This window comes from Hirundo rustica, chromosome 3, assembly GCF_015227805.2.
Source record: "Hirundo rustica isolate bHirRus1 chromosome 3, bHirRus1.pri.v3, whole genome shotgun sequence".
In the NCBI taxonomy this organism is placed as follows: domain Eukaryota; kingdom Metazoa; phylum Chordata; class Aves; order Passeriformes; family Hirundinidae; genus Hirundo; species Hirundo rustica.
The window spans coordinates 109,578,250-109,596,544 of record NC_053452.1 but is presented as its reverse complement, the minus strand read 5'-3'; the positions used below and the strand labels follow the sequence as shown (position 1 = coordinate 109,596,544).

Sequence of the window (18,295 nt, the reverse complement as noted above, 5' to 3'; positions counted from 1 at the left end):
CCAACCAACAAAAACACAAACAAAAAAACCAAAACAAAACAAAACCAAAAAACCCACAAAACCACAAAAAACACAAAAAACCCCCCACCAAACCAACACCCCCTGAAAAAAAAACCAAAACAAAACAAAACCAAAGAAAACCAACCCCAAAAAACTCCAGACCCCAACACAGATGCTGTTAAATTGATGCAAACTCAAAAAATACTGCCTGATTCATAGGTGCTTGGGAAGCACTGATCTGAGCTTTTTATGATCATATGTCTCCAGTTTCTCATGGTTTAGTGGATGGTTAAAGATGTAGAGCTTGTGGTGACCCAGAATCTTCCTGGGGTGTGCAGTAAGAGAGGCAACAGGTGCAAGCTTTATCAAGGGAAAAGCTGGTAAGGGATGAGGAAGAAGAATTCAGCTCAAGCAGCAGATTGGCTGTGTGGAGAGGCTGCAGAGCCCTCATCCTCAGGGGTATTAAAGGACTTGTTTGGACATGGACACAGCCCTTAACAACCTGCCCTGCCTCTGCAGTTTGCCTGATCTGAGCAGGAGCTTGGGCAAGACAATCCCTCCAAGGTCACTCCCAAACAGAATTGTTTTTTGACTACCAGCCCAAAGACAAGTGAGGCTGCTATTTGGTTTCTCTGCTGCATCCCAAAGCTTATCACAAATTCACCCAAGAAGTGTGACCCCAGATTTCTGTGACTAACTTTTTTTTTTTTACTTTATTTGGCTTGCTCCTTCTCCTGAAAGGGATAAAATGGAACAAATCTAAATCTTTGCTTTCACCCACTTGAAAACTGTGGAAAATGAAAAGCAAACTACAATCCCTGCACTCAAGCTCCTAAACACACATGGTCATTTGAGGTCTCACTTAGAGTTTACATGCCTTCCTGACCTCTCCTCCTAAGAAATACTCCAATAAACAATCAGTCTGCTGTGCAGGGAGACCCACAGTTATTAAAATAACTTCATCACCGAAACAGCTCTCAACATCATTTCAAATTCCTCCTCACCACCCACACTATCGTAAGAGGCACTGCCTATGGTGAAAATTAATTCAGTTTGAACCAGAAAACACTGGGGTTAAGTACTTCTTCAACTGGAATACAAAAACTGCAACCACACGTGACTGTCAGGATATACAGGACTACAGTCAACAAGCAGAAATACTATTTATATCCTTCAGAAAAACTGAGTTAAAAGGCCTTTTAAGGGGAACAGCTGAGCTAGGAATATCCAAAAATGGTGAGACAGACAAGTGTGCAACTCCTACATGCAGCTCACTACCAGAAGGCAGAGTCCATCCTGGAACTCACGGCCTTTTCAAACAATTTCTCACATGCAACAGAAGCTTCCAAGAGGAGGCCTGGACACATCTGGCTTCTCATTTCCAAATTATTAGTTTTTAATTCCTTTGTTACATACATGTTACATAACCAGATCACAGCCTCTGTGGCAGAAATGCCCATGGGCATCCCGAAGCCCAATGGAATCACTTTACAGTAACTGGATATTCAGCCCAAGATTATCCCAGACATTTCATACTGATGTGACTAGGCAACGTGGCAACTTATGACAAGCCGGATTTACTAGACATTCCCCACCACAGAAAGTGAATTAAAACGTCACTCATCACCGTATGAGCTGCACTAATGTAACTACTTCTTCATGAGTTGGACAACGCTTCTCTGAATTAAAACCAACACACTCTGTCACAAGTTAAAAGTCTTAATCCTCCTTTCTGTATATTTGTTTTTCCTTTCCACTTCTCCTATTTTCTGCTCAACTGTTTTTTCCCCTGATTTAGTATGCTTAATCCTCTTTTCTCCACTTGCCCCCCAATGCACCCTTTTGCTCTCCCTGGCAGATATAAACAGAGGAATAAACAGAGAAGCCCCAGCCACCCTGGCCAAACTAGCAATGATGAACTCAGCACTGGACTACTGATGCTCTCTTGGTCCTTCCCCTAAGGAATCAGACAGCAAAGCTTCCAGGAGCACAGGACTACATCTCCTTTCCCCAAGAACCATCTGATCATCATGTCAAGCTAAGGCTAAGACTGTAATCTGGAGTGTTTCTTCTCAGGTATATCTCCCAACATACATGCTCTATTAAAATACAGGAAAAGCAGATGCATTACTCATCGTGAGGGCCACAAAAAAAAAGAAAGAGAGCAGGACGTTTGATTTAACCACCACTACAATTACAATTGTTGGCATCTGCAATTTGTGGAGTCACACACACATGCAAGGACAAACATAAAGAAGGAATAACAAAATAAGTCTTGTTCATAATTCAGACTGAATTTCCAGTAAGTTTCATATACATATTATTATTATATACACTATTTATGGCTGTGAACTGGCAACACAGAAAAAAGATTAAATACACCCTCTCATGCACACCTGTACGTACATACCTGAGCATACACAGAATTTCCTGACCTATTGTGAATACACTAATGACAGGAGTTGAGAAAGAATTTTAAATTATCAAAGCTACATGGAAAGTTTTAAGCTAGCTGCTCATAGAAACAAACCAATTTCCAAGAGTGTTGCACTATTTCCAAAGTGTAAGCCCATGCACATTTATGGGAAGAGTTTGCCAGAAACATTATGATGAAGGGGCACTGGAGGTACTGAAGTGCTCAATAAGGAATCTTGAGAAGAAAGAGCAAATGCTGGAAGTAAGAAATGCATGACAGTGTACAAGAAAGATTAAACAAACTGAAAATATGAAAAATAACATAATATGGGACTCGGTGGTTGTGACAGACAGTTGTTACAATTTGAGCCAGCAACATACCCTTGAAACAAACCCAAATGTTTCCATTCTGACTGTGTTGGTGAGAGCACAGCCAGCAGCCCCAGGGAAGGAACCCTCCCCTTTCCTGCAGGGTTTGTGAGCCCTCCAGAACACGAAGGCTTTGATACAGTGGAGAAAGTCCAGTGGAGGATAGTGGTGGCTAGAACAGAGGTCTCCCACAGATCTCACTCTGTTTTCAAATTCCCCAAAGGGAAGGTACAAAGAGAACAGAGCGAGCCTATTCTTGAAAGGGCAGCAATATGACAAGAACAAAGAAGCTGCAACAACGAAAATTCAGGTAATAAATGAAGAAAATATCCTTCACAAGGTGGTGAAACATGGTAACAGGGGTCTAACAAAGTGCTGGAGTCTGCATCCGTGGAGATACTCAAAACCCAACTGCGTATGAACCTCGGCAACCTGCTTTAAAAGTGACCTTGCTCTGAGCAGGAGGCTCGACTAGACAACTGCACAAGTGTTTTCCAGCCTAAACTGTCCCCAAAAAATATGTATCTGGATGAAAGAAGCCAGAAAACTGGTCAAAGGAGGCCAAGAAGACAAGAAGCAGCATAAAGGCGCAGGATGAATAATGAAAAAACCAGAAAGAGGTGCAAAAAAGAAGCTAGAAAAAGGAATAAGCAAGAAAAATAGCAGGTGGGATCAAGACTGAGGAAGAGGAAAATAAAATGAAAAATCAAATCTCTGTTCACAAAAGTGAACTTTCCTCCCACAGGCAGGAGGTGAAAAATTCCACAAGAGTGATTCAGCAATGAAGTCAAGTATTTAAGTTTCTACTGTAATGTGCATAGTAGATTTGGATAAGAGAGGGAATCAGTTCTTTCTTTTCCCTCCCCATGCCCCCTAGAAACCAACTAACCTTTAATCTCCCTCTTCCAAATATTTGAACACAATCTTGCAAACTTCATAGATATTTTAACTATGTACATTATGACGAATGTTTCATTCGTAATATAAAAATACATGCACTTTTATCAGCTTAAAACTCAAAGTTCACTACACCCAAATAAGCCTCTTACAGCTTTTTATGGTTTTATAAGATATGGCCCCATGAGTCTAGGCCTATGTATACAAAAACTTTGCTCCCTCTTGGAGCTAAACGATCAAATTCAAATACTCCTCATCGGGTTTACAGCATTAGTTTTTATCATATTACAATATTTTTCCATTATAACACAGATGCTCAGTTGCACATGCTGCAAGAGGGACTCGCTGCAGCCACTGAAAGGGAGAGCAATTCCCAAATCGTGTTTGTGTAAGCAAGGAAGAGACCATGAAAGAAAAAACACAAAAAAAGAGAGAGACATCTGCACACTTACCCTGTGATATCCACAATCTGTATCAAAATCAACCTCAGGTGTAACAGTCAGTAAACAGAATGGCAAACCCTTGCATTTAGCAGAGGATTTCTGGGAAGCCAGATTACCTAGAAAGAATTGAAAAGAGTTACTTTAACACACAAAGATGAAATCACCTACGTGTAATGAGAATAGGCTTCAAATGAATCACAGCACCAGGAAAAAAAAAAAAAAAGAAAAGAAGAAAAGCTGCTCAATGGGAGACCACCATGATCAGCATAGAGAACTTAAACCCCAGAAGGCAACAGAAATTCGTTACAAAGCACAGAGAGTTAGATCCTGGTAGGCGCTCAGGGTTTAGCAAAGAACATCTAATACCCAAGATAACATGGTGTTAACCCTCTAATCAAGGATGTGGAGGAGACCAGAAAGAGCACGATATTTTGCTTAATTAGTTGCTATCAAAGAGAGGATGAGTTCAAGCACTTGCAAAAACAAGGCAATCTAAGACTATTTAAAAGTTTAATAGTGTTCTAGAGTCTTTGGTAACACAGAGTTTGCCCATGAAATCAAAATAATCCCTGGAGATAAATTTAAAGGAATATATCTCATTTTAATGCACAGAGTAAAATGACTATTCATTAAAGCAAAGCAGTTTTATCCCTACATTCTCCATCTCAGATGCAATACATATTGAAGTAATCTTTATGACAGGAAGTGGCATGTAATCCAGCAAGAATGAACTGCTGTCGTTATCTGCAAATCAATACAATTTTTTTTTTTAAGTGGATATAACTGTGCCTATTGATTTCACGTTTTTAGCACTAGAGTTTCAGTTTCTACCAAGAAGATTCTTACAATGACAAGATTGCTGCTTACATGTAATTGAGTTGATACAATCTGAATCTGAAGTTTACAGTGCACTTTTCTCTGCAATGCAATCGGGGCTTCTGTCCCATTACCTCAGCTTAAGCCTTTTTTCATTTTATATAAACTTTATTTTTGTGTATTAATAATAATTTTGAAGTGGTAGAGTAACACTTCACTAAGCCAACCTGCTAGCTATGGAAAGTTTAGCATGCAAAGCATCCCCTTGGAAGTTATCTCCCTACCCCGCAAGAATATTATTTCAGAGTATCTGTATGACTTTTGCTATGTTTAACTAGCCTGACCAAGTAATTTCCCTTGTGAAAGCCTGAAACTGGTTCAGTGCTGAATATTTACAGCCCAAAGAGGTGTGGTGAAGGTGAGGATGGTAAGGGTGCAAGCACACAGAAAAACCAAATTACTTATCCAAGGTCACTTTGTGGATCAGTCAGGCAATGAGCTCCATTAAGAGTTTTATTAAACTGCTAAATTCCTACTATATTTCTGCAAATGAAGCATATAGCAACTTTGGCTTGACTAGCTGACCAAATGGCTCATGCTGCAATGAATGATCTGTAATGAGAGCTGGCTGAGAGGCACAACGCACCATCAGCCTGAGAAACGAGGGAAGAAATAACAAAGAGCAAACCACTAAAAAAAATTTCAAAGGATGAGATCAGGACCAGATGAATGACATCCCAAATCAGGTTAGGAAAGGTAAAGTGCTGATAGAATGAAATCTGGCCAGGGACATCAAGGGCAACAACAAATGCTTCTATAGGTACTTCTGTGACATCAGGGAATGCCAACTTGCAAAAATGTTGGCCCTCTCCAGAAGGAAATGGGAAACCTAGTTACTTGGGATATGGAGAACAGTTAATTTATTCAATGACTTTTTGTCTTCAGTCACAGGTGCTCTACCCACCTTGCCCCAGGTGCAGGCAGGGACCGGGGAAATGAAGAACCACCCACTACGGGAAAAGATCAGAGTCAAGACCATCCACAGACCTGAAGGTGCTCAAGGCCACCTTTGGGTTGGAAGGAACTTTAAAGGTCATACAGTTCCAAGCTCCCTACCATGGGCAGAGCCCCTTCCGCCAGGCCAGCTGCTTAACCAATATCCAAGCCAAACCATTCTATGACTCAAACAAACACATTTACATGCAGAAAAAACCCCTCTGTGCTGTCTAACCAGCTGCAGGTTAGTTTCTTAAAAACATAAGATGATAAAAGAGGAAGCACATGAAGGGCTAGGGAAAATGTGGAAATGTAAACATCTGGTCCACCTCATCGTTACAGTTCACTCCAACAGAGCTCCATGCTCTTCTTTAGCCTGTCTTCTTTACAGGTCTAGACTCATTTTGAAGCTAAGGCTTTTCTAATAGCTGGTCTACTTATTTATCTCTTTAACACTTCTTGAATATATTGTTGTGACTTTTTAATTGAGTACTTCTGACTTTCACAAGATGACTAAGGAATATACCATGGACTGCCTAAAAACACTGAAACAAAAAGGCAATCTTCTTTGTTTTGCTTTTAGTTTGTTGAAAAGAGCACTGTTTTCATGAGGCAGTTTATGGAAAGAAAAAAAGGGAAAATTACTCAAGGGAGTAATTTCTGTTTTGCATAGTGACTCATCATATCATAGTTACCCCATCATCTCCAAGGATAACACTAGGCCAGAGCTACTCTGAAAGATTTCCTTAGGGAATCACACACTTCTCAAAGCCTTCTCAGGACTCTTGTTCCAGAACTCTACAGAACAGGAAAATAACGTTTAAGACTAATAAAAATAAAATGGGCTTCAGATAAGGAAGAAGCTTGAGAAGCCAATGACAGTTTTACATGAAGGAAACCTTTTTCTCTCTAACCTCAATCACAAAAGACATGAAGGATATTTACAAAGCACATTGCAGGCTCTAGACAGCAGTGTGATACAAAAAGGTAAAACAAAACTCACAGCTGGATATGGGACATCTGAAGAATGAAGAATCAGAAGGAAATGAAGAAACAAGAAAAGCAATTACCTGTCATCACAAAAATGGTACACAGATGGGCCAAAGTTCAAAATCTGTTTGCATGCTCTTGAACACACAGTCCCAGAAGTGTAAATAACAAAGACAGACTTAATGGTCTTTTAACATACTGCAAGTTACACGATTTACTGGCATTTTCTTCCCCCTGCCTTAGAAAATCTTGGCTGCTTATAAGAAAGGATTTTAAGCTTACCAAAACTTTACTGCAGTTACCATTGTGGGGGAACAACACCTGCCAGGCAGTCCTGAACCACTAAAATAAAATACTGAAACTGGAAAAGGCAGAAACACAGCAAGGAGCTTCCAACAGCAAACACAGGTTGTCTCTCATCATAGTGCACTACCCTGGCACAGAAGTAAAACGTGTGTTCCCTGTATTAATTCTCATGAAGCTGAAGTTGCCTTACAGGAGCCTACAGCAGCAGCCTTATCTCTCCTTTGGGAGCCAAAGTACGCCAAAATGCACAGGTTAAGGATTCTGTCCTGTGCCTATGCTTCTAAATTAAGAGTTGAAGCAACTGGATCTAAAGCTATCTCTTTCTTCCTGAAGGAGAGAGCTCTTTCTTCAGGTTAAATCAGCTGCACACCGTAGTATGACAAGTTGGCGTCAGCTCACCTCTCATCAACACAAGTTTCTTCATGAAGGGATAGAATAATCAGAAGTGCCTTTGGCAAGACCTGGTCAGTGAGAAGCAGGTCTGGATATTTGCAGAGAGGAACTGTATCAGTTGGACTCCCCTCTACAGTTCTGGGTGGGCCAAAGAAGAGTTCAGCTGCACCAGCAAACAATGAGATATGGTGACAGCATAAGAACCAAGAAGAAAGTTCAGCTTTAAGTAGTAAATTAGAAAAGAAGCTTCCAAAAGACAAGAGAGGATGAGGGAGACAATGATATCATGCTACGTCAAGCCAAAACCACAATTTTCTTATGCAGCAATGCACTATTTCAGAGCTTCTCTGTCACAGACAAAGCATCCAAAAGTCATATAGCAGATCTGAAGAAAGGCAAGGAGCAGGCAGCAGCATTTGGCAACTCAGCACTGCAATGAGGGACTCACTGTTCCAGAGAATCCCTGAATAAGAGACCACTTAACAGCAGAGCTGCACAACATGGACCTCAGTGAGGATGCAATGTTCCATGCAATGCCTTCCCACATCTCACCTGGGGTTGACAAAAGTATTCGGACAAGAAGGATGAAGCCAAGGATGTTGACATAGTTACTGCAGGTTAATTACCCAGAAAAAGTTTACCACAAACATATTCTAGGAAAGCCTACCTGTGCACACAAGCAATAAATCAACTCTGAAGCACAAAGTGCTTCTAAAATGCTCCTTGCAAGATGCCCTGCCCTGCAAACAACCTCTCTCCTAAGCCAGGTACCACAGCCTGGGGCAGAGGCTGAAGAACAGGAGTGAAACACCAGACATGGAACACCCTCTCTTTGCAAATAAAGAAGTCAAAGGAAAGCAAATCAGAGGGAGAGTGAAAAACCGACTCCAACATAAAGTATGAACACTTACTAGGCAGGCTAAGTGGAAGCTTTACAGGCAGCAGAAAGGTGCTATAGACAGTGTATTTGCCAAATCAAACCAGTCACTGCAAACAGCTGAGCTCAGCACAGCTGGGAGTTGTATGGACACAGGAGGTAAGTACAGACCAACACACCGAAGGTGTTAGCGCTGCCAGGCTGGAAACAACTGTGTGCTGCTATCCTTATCTGTTCTCTTTAGCATGTTTAGCATGAAAAGCTCTATAATGCCTGGACTGACCTGTTGTCCTATTGTTGCCAGAAGCCAAGCAAGTGGTCTGAGAAGGGAGTAATTAGAGATCCCACAAGAAGCTACAAAGGCGCTGAAGTTTGGCAGAGCTGCAGCCAAGAGTTGCAGGCTGGGATAGAAAAAATAAAACACAGGGCTGGAAATGAAGGATGCATCCATTTTCACAGTCCCATCTGACTTTATGGTAAGAAGTGACTGCTCTGCACCACGATGTCTGCAGAATACTATTGTTATGTTTACCCTAATATATTATTTATTACAGAATTTACAGCTCTCCCTTTTCCCCAACTGACAACCAGCCAACTACTAATTTGCAAGCTAAAATGCTGTGAGGTCTGCAAATCCCAGGGCATTTGCAAGCCATAAGGATTCTGAAATGCTTGGGAAAAGCCTGGCAATGCTGCCAGCCCTCACTGAGGTCCAAAGAATTTAAGCCACAGCCCCCTAAACTAAGGAACTACCTGAGAAAAAATTACTAGAGAAGGATGTCTGCACATGCAAAATGTTCAAATATTTATAGGAAACTTTTTAGAAGCAGCAAATGAGAACACCACTGCACCATCAGCTCTGGGTTTGAAATGATAATTGCTAGATACCTAAGCGTACTTGGTATGTTTAACTGAGTTTCTCATGATCCCACTCATCTCTCTGAAAACAGGCTGGAAACTATGAACATGTCTTCAAAGATTTAGACACACAGTAATCCCTGAGGTCACACTGTGCAATAGCTCAAGTCACCCAAACTCAAATGCTGGTGTGTGTTTCAAAGGGTTAATAAGTGGAAAGAGATGGGGAGAATAATATTCACTCAATATTCCCCCTGTTCCATTACATCGACAAATTAACTCCTCCTGTGACATCACATAACTTTTGAGAAAACATTTGTGGTTTCAAACTGGCTGTTGAGTCTGTATTCCTGCCTGGATAATCACTTCTTTAAAAGGAAGCATACATCAATAATATTCATGGGGAGCTTCGTAAGAGCTTGGCAAACAGTTCTGACAAAACAAAAACCTCAAACATAAGGATTACTCATAAAATGCTACATCAACAACTTTTGACAGACATCTGGATTATGCTGCTCTTTAAAGGAGAAAAACAAAGATGTCACTTCGAAGTTTAAATGGAAACAGTGAAATATGCCATTAAAAATACCACATCATAAACAAAGATATTTTTACAAACTCAAACGCAGTAAGCAATTAGGAACAAGTTTGCCAAGATAACTTACAGACGCTTTTTTATTTAAAAATGCTTTCAAAACACTAAAAGATGTACAGATATTACAGGTTAGTAATGAGTTTACAGACCTAGAACATCAGCTAGCCAGCATTAATAGTCTGCCAAGTGCCATCTTTTTCTTTAAATGGACTTTAGTTGATGCTGTAAATGAAGTTAAAGCATACACACCAAACCAAGTGACTAAAGTTTCACAAAGAAATGCAGACACTTTAGGAGCCCATCCTTAGAGCATGTAACTCACTACTCCTCCCCCAAACCGTGTTAAACATAGAACTGCTTTATCCAGATGACATTAAGTTCTGCGGTATGCTGTAGTTTAGACTCAAAATGAGATCACTGTTAGGATGCAAGTAAAAACTTCTAACTCATTCCCAGTTTATTTACTTTTTAATTCCCAATAAAAGCTCAAGAAAAGCTACTGATATGTCCGGGCTTCAGAAAAAGATAGGTAAAATATTCCCATACAAAAATAAAGCACTGAAAAGACTGTTTATTCAAAAACTACAGAGCTCTTATGGATCATAAATGCTCAGTTAAAAGTTCTTAACTCTAATAGTGAGAGTTCTTTGAAGACAAATACAGCCTAGTGATAAAACAGATTGCCTTAAAACAGAGTCAGCTTCTCAATTCATTGAAGTCCAGTGGCTTTGCTGGAGATTGGATGAAGGACACAGAATCACAGAATTGTTTGAGTAGAAGGATCCTTAAAAATCATCTTGCCACACCCCCTGCCATGAGCAGGGACACCTTCCACTATACCAGATTGCTCAGAGTGCCATCAAACCTGGCCTTGAACATTTCCAGGGATGGGACAACCACAACTTCTCTGGGCAACCTGTGCCAGTGTCTCACCACCCTCACAGTAAAAAATTTCCTCCTAACACTTAATCCAAATCTGTTCTCCCAGTTTAAAGCCATTCCCCCTTGTCCTATCACTGCATGCCCTTGTAGGAAGTCCCTCTCCAGCTTTCTTACTGCTGCCTTCCAGTACCTAAAGGGGGCCTAACAAGGTCTCCCTGGATTCTTCTCTTCTCCAGGCTAAACAACCCAAATTCTCTCAGTCTTTCTTCAAAGAAGAGATGTTCCAGCCACCTGATAATCTTCATGGCCCTAAGAAGAAGATCCTTGGTGACTCTGCAAGTGCACATTGTTGGCTCCTGTCCAGCCTCTCATCCACAACCACTCCCCACTCCTCTTCCACAGGGCTGCTCTCAATCCATTCTCCACCCAGCTTGTTATTTGTGCTCGGGATTGCCCCGATCCAGGTGCAGGATCTTGTGCTTGGCCTTGCTGAACTTCACCAGGTTCCCACAGCTGTTGGGAAGGATGAAGCCAGAAAGCCCTATAAATATGATTGCTTAGATTCTGAGAATGTGAAACCTGTAACTGAGATAGAATTGAAAGTAAGTTTTGATGTTTGAGATGTCCTAGCTGCTGGATGCCTAGGAAAACAACCCCCAATGTATGATTTATCCCACACTTGTAACACCCCCCTGAAGTATCAAGTATCTGTAACCCCATTGGCACAACCCTGTTACAGCCCACCTCGAGACCCCTTATCAGGGGGCTGCGAGAGTGGGCCGCTCTCTTCTCTTCTTCTTCTGTTCCTTCTGTTCCTTCTCTCCTCTTATCTCTTTGTTTACCTCTTGCATCTTGCTCTTGGAATTTCCTTATCTCTCACTACCCCCACCTTCCAAGGCCATGCTTCAGCTGCGCCTGGCGGCTCTGAGCAAGGCCTCCCATCTTATACAATAAACCCCTTCTTCTAAAACCTAACTTCAGAGATCTCTCGTCTACATTAATCTACACTGTCCTGGAGTCCTCAGCAGCAAGAGGCATATTTCTACACACAGCACCACCTCTCATGCCTGTCCAGGCCACTCAGGATGGCATTCCTTCTCTCCAGTGTGTCACCTGCACCACACAGATCAGTGCCACCAGCAAACCCAGAGAGTGCCTCAGTCCCACTGTCCATGTTGCCAACGAAGATGTCAAACAGCGCTGGTCCCAAAACTGACCCCTGAGGAAAGCAGCTCATCACTGCTCTCCATTTGGACATTGACGTATTGACCCCAACTCTGAGTGCAACCAACCACCCAATTTTTTATCCATCAAGAAGCCCAGCCATCAAATTCAGGTCTCCACAGTTCAGAGGCAAAAATGTCACATGGAGCTGCATCAAATGCTTTGCTCAAGTCCAGGTAGATTACATCAGTTGTGCTTCCCTTACCCACAATGCTCTTAACCCCATCATTAGAAGGTCACCAGATTTGTCAGGCATGACTTGCCCTCAGTGAAGTCATGCTGGCTGTCACCAGTCATCTCGTGATTTTCCACGTGCCTTAGCATAGTTTCCAGGAGAATCTGTTCCATGACCTTGCCAGGCACTGAGATAAGACTGACTGGTTTATAGTCCCTCATGTCTTCCTTCTTCAATGGGAGGTATGTTTTCTCTTTTGCAGTCAGTGGGAACTTCATGATACTGACACAACTATTCGAACATGATGGATAGTGGTTTAGTGATGTCATCCACCACTTCCCTAAGAACCCATAGACACATTTCCATCAGGTCCCATGGACTTCCACCCCTGCAGCTTCCTTAGATGTTCTCAAACTCAATCTCCTACAGCAGACAGTTCTTCCCCAATCACTGCTTTTGCCTTCTGCAACTCAGGCAGTGGAGATGGAACACCCATCAGAGAAGACCAAGGCAGAAAAATCACCTGTCCCTGCTCTCCCTTTAATCCTGTCCCATAAGCTCTCAGTCAGGTCCTCATCAATCCCCAGGCAGAAGTCCATGCACTCCACTGGCTACCTCTTCTTCCTCATTTCTACCTCCAGTACTTCCTGAAGAGCCTACATCCTTTTATTCCAACACTCCAGCCACAGGAACCATCCTAGCATGTCTCCACAAGGTCAGTAGGATCACGGCCCTGCAGGCATGCAAGTCTCTAACTCTTGTTTATTCCCCATGGCACATCTGCACAGTGACATTAAGTTTCCTGAGGAAGCTGGCTTGGATTCAGGTGCTCTCCTGCAGACCTGCAGTCCCCTCTCCAGGCTCTGGGCATCTCTTGCTGACACTGCCATCAAACAGGCATGAGTGAGATGGATTGAGGTTCCCCTCCACCGGCAACTTTAGTTTAAAGCCCTCTAAACTTTTAGTTTAAAGGTAGCAGGCAAGGAAGTACACTTGTTGAAGCATCTTTATTTCTTTGTTGAAGCTAAGACCAGCAAAGATACCTTCTTCTGAAATAGTTTGAAGGCACTGAGATTAAAAGACTGAAAGTTTTAGGACAGCTTGACTAACATATTTTCTCAATGTCAATGCTTCACTGAAGCAGCTGGAGAGACTCACATTCAAAGCACTGAAACATTTGAGACTGAGAAGACCTCAACTTCTTTGACACTGTGAACTGACTTTCTGCAGTTCAATGTCTTTTCCAGATATTTGTCAAAAGTCAGTAGAAGCAGAACAAAACCTGTTGGTTTGCCATTTCCTGATGGTTTTTAATACAAAGCCCTACTCTTCTAGTAAGACTCTCAGAGACTGCTGGGGAGTCAGGTAACATAACCAACTGCAGGTGATGTAAGAGCAGCCAGATCATACCTTTTGTAGTGTGGGAGAAATGCTATTAGGAAGCTGGAGAGCAGCAGGATAGGATCAGGCTGCTGGAAAAAAAGTCAGGATGGTGGCAAAGTAAGTACTTGGCTCTTCAGAGTCTCTGTGTCCCTCCTCATCTTATCTGAAGCCTTGCACAATGCCAAGAAACCAAGCGGGAACCGCACTTAGTTCATGATGTACCAGAGACATGAGGGACGATGACAGCTCATTCTGTTGGGTCTGATGCTACAAAAAGGAAGGGGAGAGCACAGTACCATAGCTTGGAAACAACAGCCTGTGTTCAAAAGGGTAAAAACAACCATTTCTCTTAAGATCTGAATTAACACTGCCATATGCCAGTGGAATGCAACACCCTTCTGTAAATAAGGCTGTGAGAGCCTGACCAGAACAGGAAAAACCATACCCTTTTCACAGGGACCAACATGCTTTTAACAGACTGCATAATCACAGCAGTCCTTTTTTGACCTCAGTCTGATTGTCTTGCACATTATAAGGCACATGGCTCAATTTGTTGCTTTTTCCAGGAAGGAAGAAAAACCCAAACTGCCATAGTTACCAAAGTTCTAGTGATGCCTTCTGGGTCCTGGCAAAAAATTTTAGTGATTAATTATTCTGGCTGTCAAAACCTTTTTTTTTTTCATTATTTATTTTGAATTTTCTTGGCTCTCATTTCTAGACAACAAATACTGCTATATTTTAGTTAAACAGACTGAAGACTCTTCCTTTCTTAAACTTTCCCAAGTAGAAAAGCTAATAAAGACTTTCTCTTCGATTAGGGTAATGAATGTCTGTAAGAAATCCCAGTGGCTGTGTGTTTTTCCACCCTTACCACTATCACCACTCTTCATCTAATCTACTCACTATCTCATCCACCTCCTAGAGGTGCAGACAGACCTGAACACAACAATCTGGGAGTGTTTGCAGTATGGTCAGACCCAGCTTTAGCATAGCCTCCCTGAACTACTCTTATGGATCTACACAGCGATTGTTGACACAGGCAACAAGAGCTTTGTCCTACAAGCTCATGTTACCCGGCTGTCAACTCAGGGTGGCCCTCTCTCATCTCCAGTGACTTCAGAAGGAGTCCAGGACAACTGGCTTAGGAGAGGTGTTGCAGTGCACCCCCACACCCAAGCAGGTGTTCCCATATTAGGAAAAGAGTTTAAGTCTCACCCTTGAATTTTTAAGAAAGAAGAACCAGAAACTTCTATGCTTCTCTCACCGTAATTAGCCCAGTGACAGGACGAAGGCACTGGTTGGACCCTTGAGCCGTTCCACAAGGAATGTAGCTCTTTTCTACTGGGCAGCAAGCCAAAAATCCCTCCTAGATCATTGAAGACTTAAGAGACCACAAAGATTCCCAGGGCTTTTCAGGGTGTTGCAGGGTGTTAGCAGGTGCTAGGGATCTCCCTTCACTGTGGACAAATTTTACTCTTTTGTTTTGTATAGTTCGTTATTTTTGCTTTAATTAAAACCTTTTTGGCTTTTCAAAACACTCTGATCAGCTGTCTCGCTAATTATTCTTAAGCCATTTCTGGGAGGCTGCTGCCAACCCTCAAGAGTGTGCTCAATCTTCCTAGGGCTAGTAACACGCTGGCCTCACGTAGAAATTCATCAGAGGGTGCAAAATTGAAAATGGATGGAGTCGGGCCAGCTCAGTCCCCATACCTCACACCAAAATCAAATTATATCTATCTTTCTATACTGTTCTTGTTTCTTAATCAAAATGGTGCCACCAAGTCAAATGCCTTACAGAAGACATAAGTATCAAACCTGCAATCACATTAAAAACACTTAATGGGTACCAACTTAGCTTGACAGGATCTATTTTCCAGAAGCTCCTGTTGACTGGCATTAATTATAATTCTCTTACTCAACCCTTTACAAGTGGTCCCATTTATTACATCCCTATTCACTATTAAAATGACAAGTCAAACCATCACACCACTGAGGCACAGATCTTGCCCACTCTTCCAGAGGAACAAACCAATTTCCAAAGCTGACTGCCAGCAGCGCATCAGAGTAACAGAGCCCTAAATCCCCACTTTCCACCTCCCAATGGCAGCACTAAAATAAGACCTGTGGCTTAATTTGTCATCCCCAAAGAAACAGCAGAACAAACAGATCAGTTACAAAAGATCCCCTTTGGAGAAAAGCAAGCAAGCAAACACAGAAGAGGAAGTGTAGGGAGTGTGCAGGTTACAGTCAATCAAACCTTGGGTTCCATGAGAATAATTGGGAAAAGAAGCAATTGCTTCACAGTGAGAATCTGTTCTCCTGATGCAAATTGTTGAATTTAGCACATATGACCATCATAGAATTCATTCAATTTTGTAAGGAGATCATGCTGTTAAAATTGAGCTGCTAGATTTAATTTAAGAATTAGGTTATATAAAAACATAGGGTTTAGACTTTTTACATATGGTGCCAAGAAACTTTCAGCAGTGGGTAGCCTGAGCACTAACCTTCCCTAAGGAGAGTCAGCACTGCTTGCAGTCATCCAAATGCCTACACACAAGGTAAGTGGAGAAAAATCATTTTCCTAGAGGATTTATATTATCCTGGCCATCACATATTTTCAGTTGCATGCTAGATGGGTGGCACATCACAGCTACCTCCAGCACCTCCCAACTAGCAAGCTTCCTCAATAAGCTTGGACGACAGTCTGCACACAACTACTTTGAATCGAGGCATTACAACAAGTAATTTTCCATCATCGAATTACTGCCATCTTCCTCATGCTTTGCCATATCTGTGGAGACAAAGCGTACTGCTTCCCCTGACACTTCTGTTTACAGCTCTGACTAAAACCTGTGCAAGTTCACAGCTGCACAGATAGAGAGCTTGCCTGTGTCTAACAAACCAGCACTGGCACAGGCAGGAAGGTACTCATTTTTACAAGTCAGATAGCACCCATGGAGAAGACTACTGTTATTTGTCTTATAGCCTCAGGCAGTGTCCTGCAGCCTGTCATCAAAGGCTTTGAACAAGACTACCACACTCCCATTTATTGACATAGAGAATATGCTGATGACAGAGAGAATGTACAATGATCATGCTCCAGCACCAGGGATTCTGCTCTTTACATCCTCATTTTTTAACTCATGGCCTAACAGCAAAGTCAGGATTAGTAAAAAGGCCTTTTCTCCCCAGCTCTCTAGTGATGTACTTCTCAGGTGCAAGCTCTCCATCTCATCTGTCACCTTCATCCAAATGATCCTCACTCAGTGTCCTCTCGTTCAGTCTGGTACAGAGACTCTCAAAACACTCCCTGCTTTCATGTGATCAGTCCAGACAATTCTCTGGTCCAAGACCACTTCCACAAACACCATGCTAGAGGTGCAAACTGTTGAGGAGAAAGTCCATCAAAATTGTTTTGCTGAGCTTCAGGGCTTCTGCAATAACTAGGACTCAGAGGTGTGAGGAATAATCAATTTCCTAACAGACCATAGATGTTTTCTGTTCTCCAAAGAACCTCAAATATGCTGGTCTCTCATGACCCATCAAACAAGGAAATCCAGTTACTAGTATGAGAGAAAATGCCTCTTGTCTCATTTTTAATGAATTCTTCTTCCCTCCTTCACATCAAATCCCACTTTGTGTGTCAATCCATAAGTTACTAACTCCTGATGACATTACCGCAATTCTTTTGGAAACACGGACATGACCTCAAACCTAATGGAAAGAAGTCAATTTATCTCTGATATCTCAAGCACAAAACTTAGAGTTTGACACCAGGCCCTCAGCTGAGATGCAGTGTGTGCAAGCATCCATCACCACCTTCAGAGAAACACGCTATTGTTCCAAATTCCAGAACCAGGACTGAAAAAGTGGCCATTTGAGTCAAAATATCAGGGACGGTGCAGGATCTTAATCTATAGCTCAGTTTAAACAGATCTCTGTATGACTAAGCCATTTCTTTGGACTCATTCTACCAAACTGCAGTAGACAGCCTCAGAATTAATCTTTGTGACTGCAAATGTAAGTTCTTACCACAAGAACAGTGTGTCCATGGGTTATTAATGAGAGTCCTGATCAAGTGCATATTCAGTTCAAATCACTTGCTAAAAAGTTATCCTCCTATAGGCCATATAAATACATAATACATCTACATTAACCTGGGTGACACTGGAGCAGCCTTTACAGCAATCTGGACTACTTTATCTCCGAAGTAGACTCTTATACCTCATTTGAGTGAGCGAGCACACATTTTAGATAATGACGAGAGACTCCAATTTTCACATTTTCACGGATGCAGTGTCAAATCTATTTGTAATAGGATCATCTATTATCTGTCAGTACTGAGCAAACTAGGTGAGAAAATAATAGTTAGTAGTATATTATCAAGAATCTTGATGAAAATTAGCAGGAGGTAAGTGAAGTTGGTGAAAACAAAATGTTACTTGTTTGCTTAATGCAGGCTGACTTGACTTAAGCTATTTCTAATAGAAGATCAGAAGTCATTGTTTTGGTCTTTTTTGTTCATCAGAAGGTAATTTTCTCCCCCCACTCAATTTTAAATATGGAATATTTCATCCACTGAAGTACTCTTGCTCTTCACACAGTGTATCTACTTCAAGCAAAACTCAGACCAGTGCCAGAGAGGAAGAAATGTTGCCACCAACTCATTAGAG

General features: G+C 41.8%; 1 protein-coding gene across 1 annotated transcript in view; it reads right to left on the bottom strand.

The window, feature by feature from the left end:
- The window catches only part of KLHL29 (kelch like family member 29), a 390,113-nt gene that overhangs the window by 319,087 nt on the left and 52,731 nt on the right, over nt 1-18,295 (bottom strand). Inside the window, exon 2 of the mRNA XM_058419935.1 lies at nt 4,134-4,240. The gene's annotated coding sequence lies outside the window, so the exon portion shown is untranslated. The remainder of the gene's footprint in view (nt 1-4,133; nt 4,241-18,295) is intronic.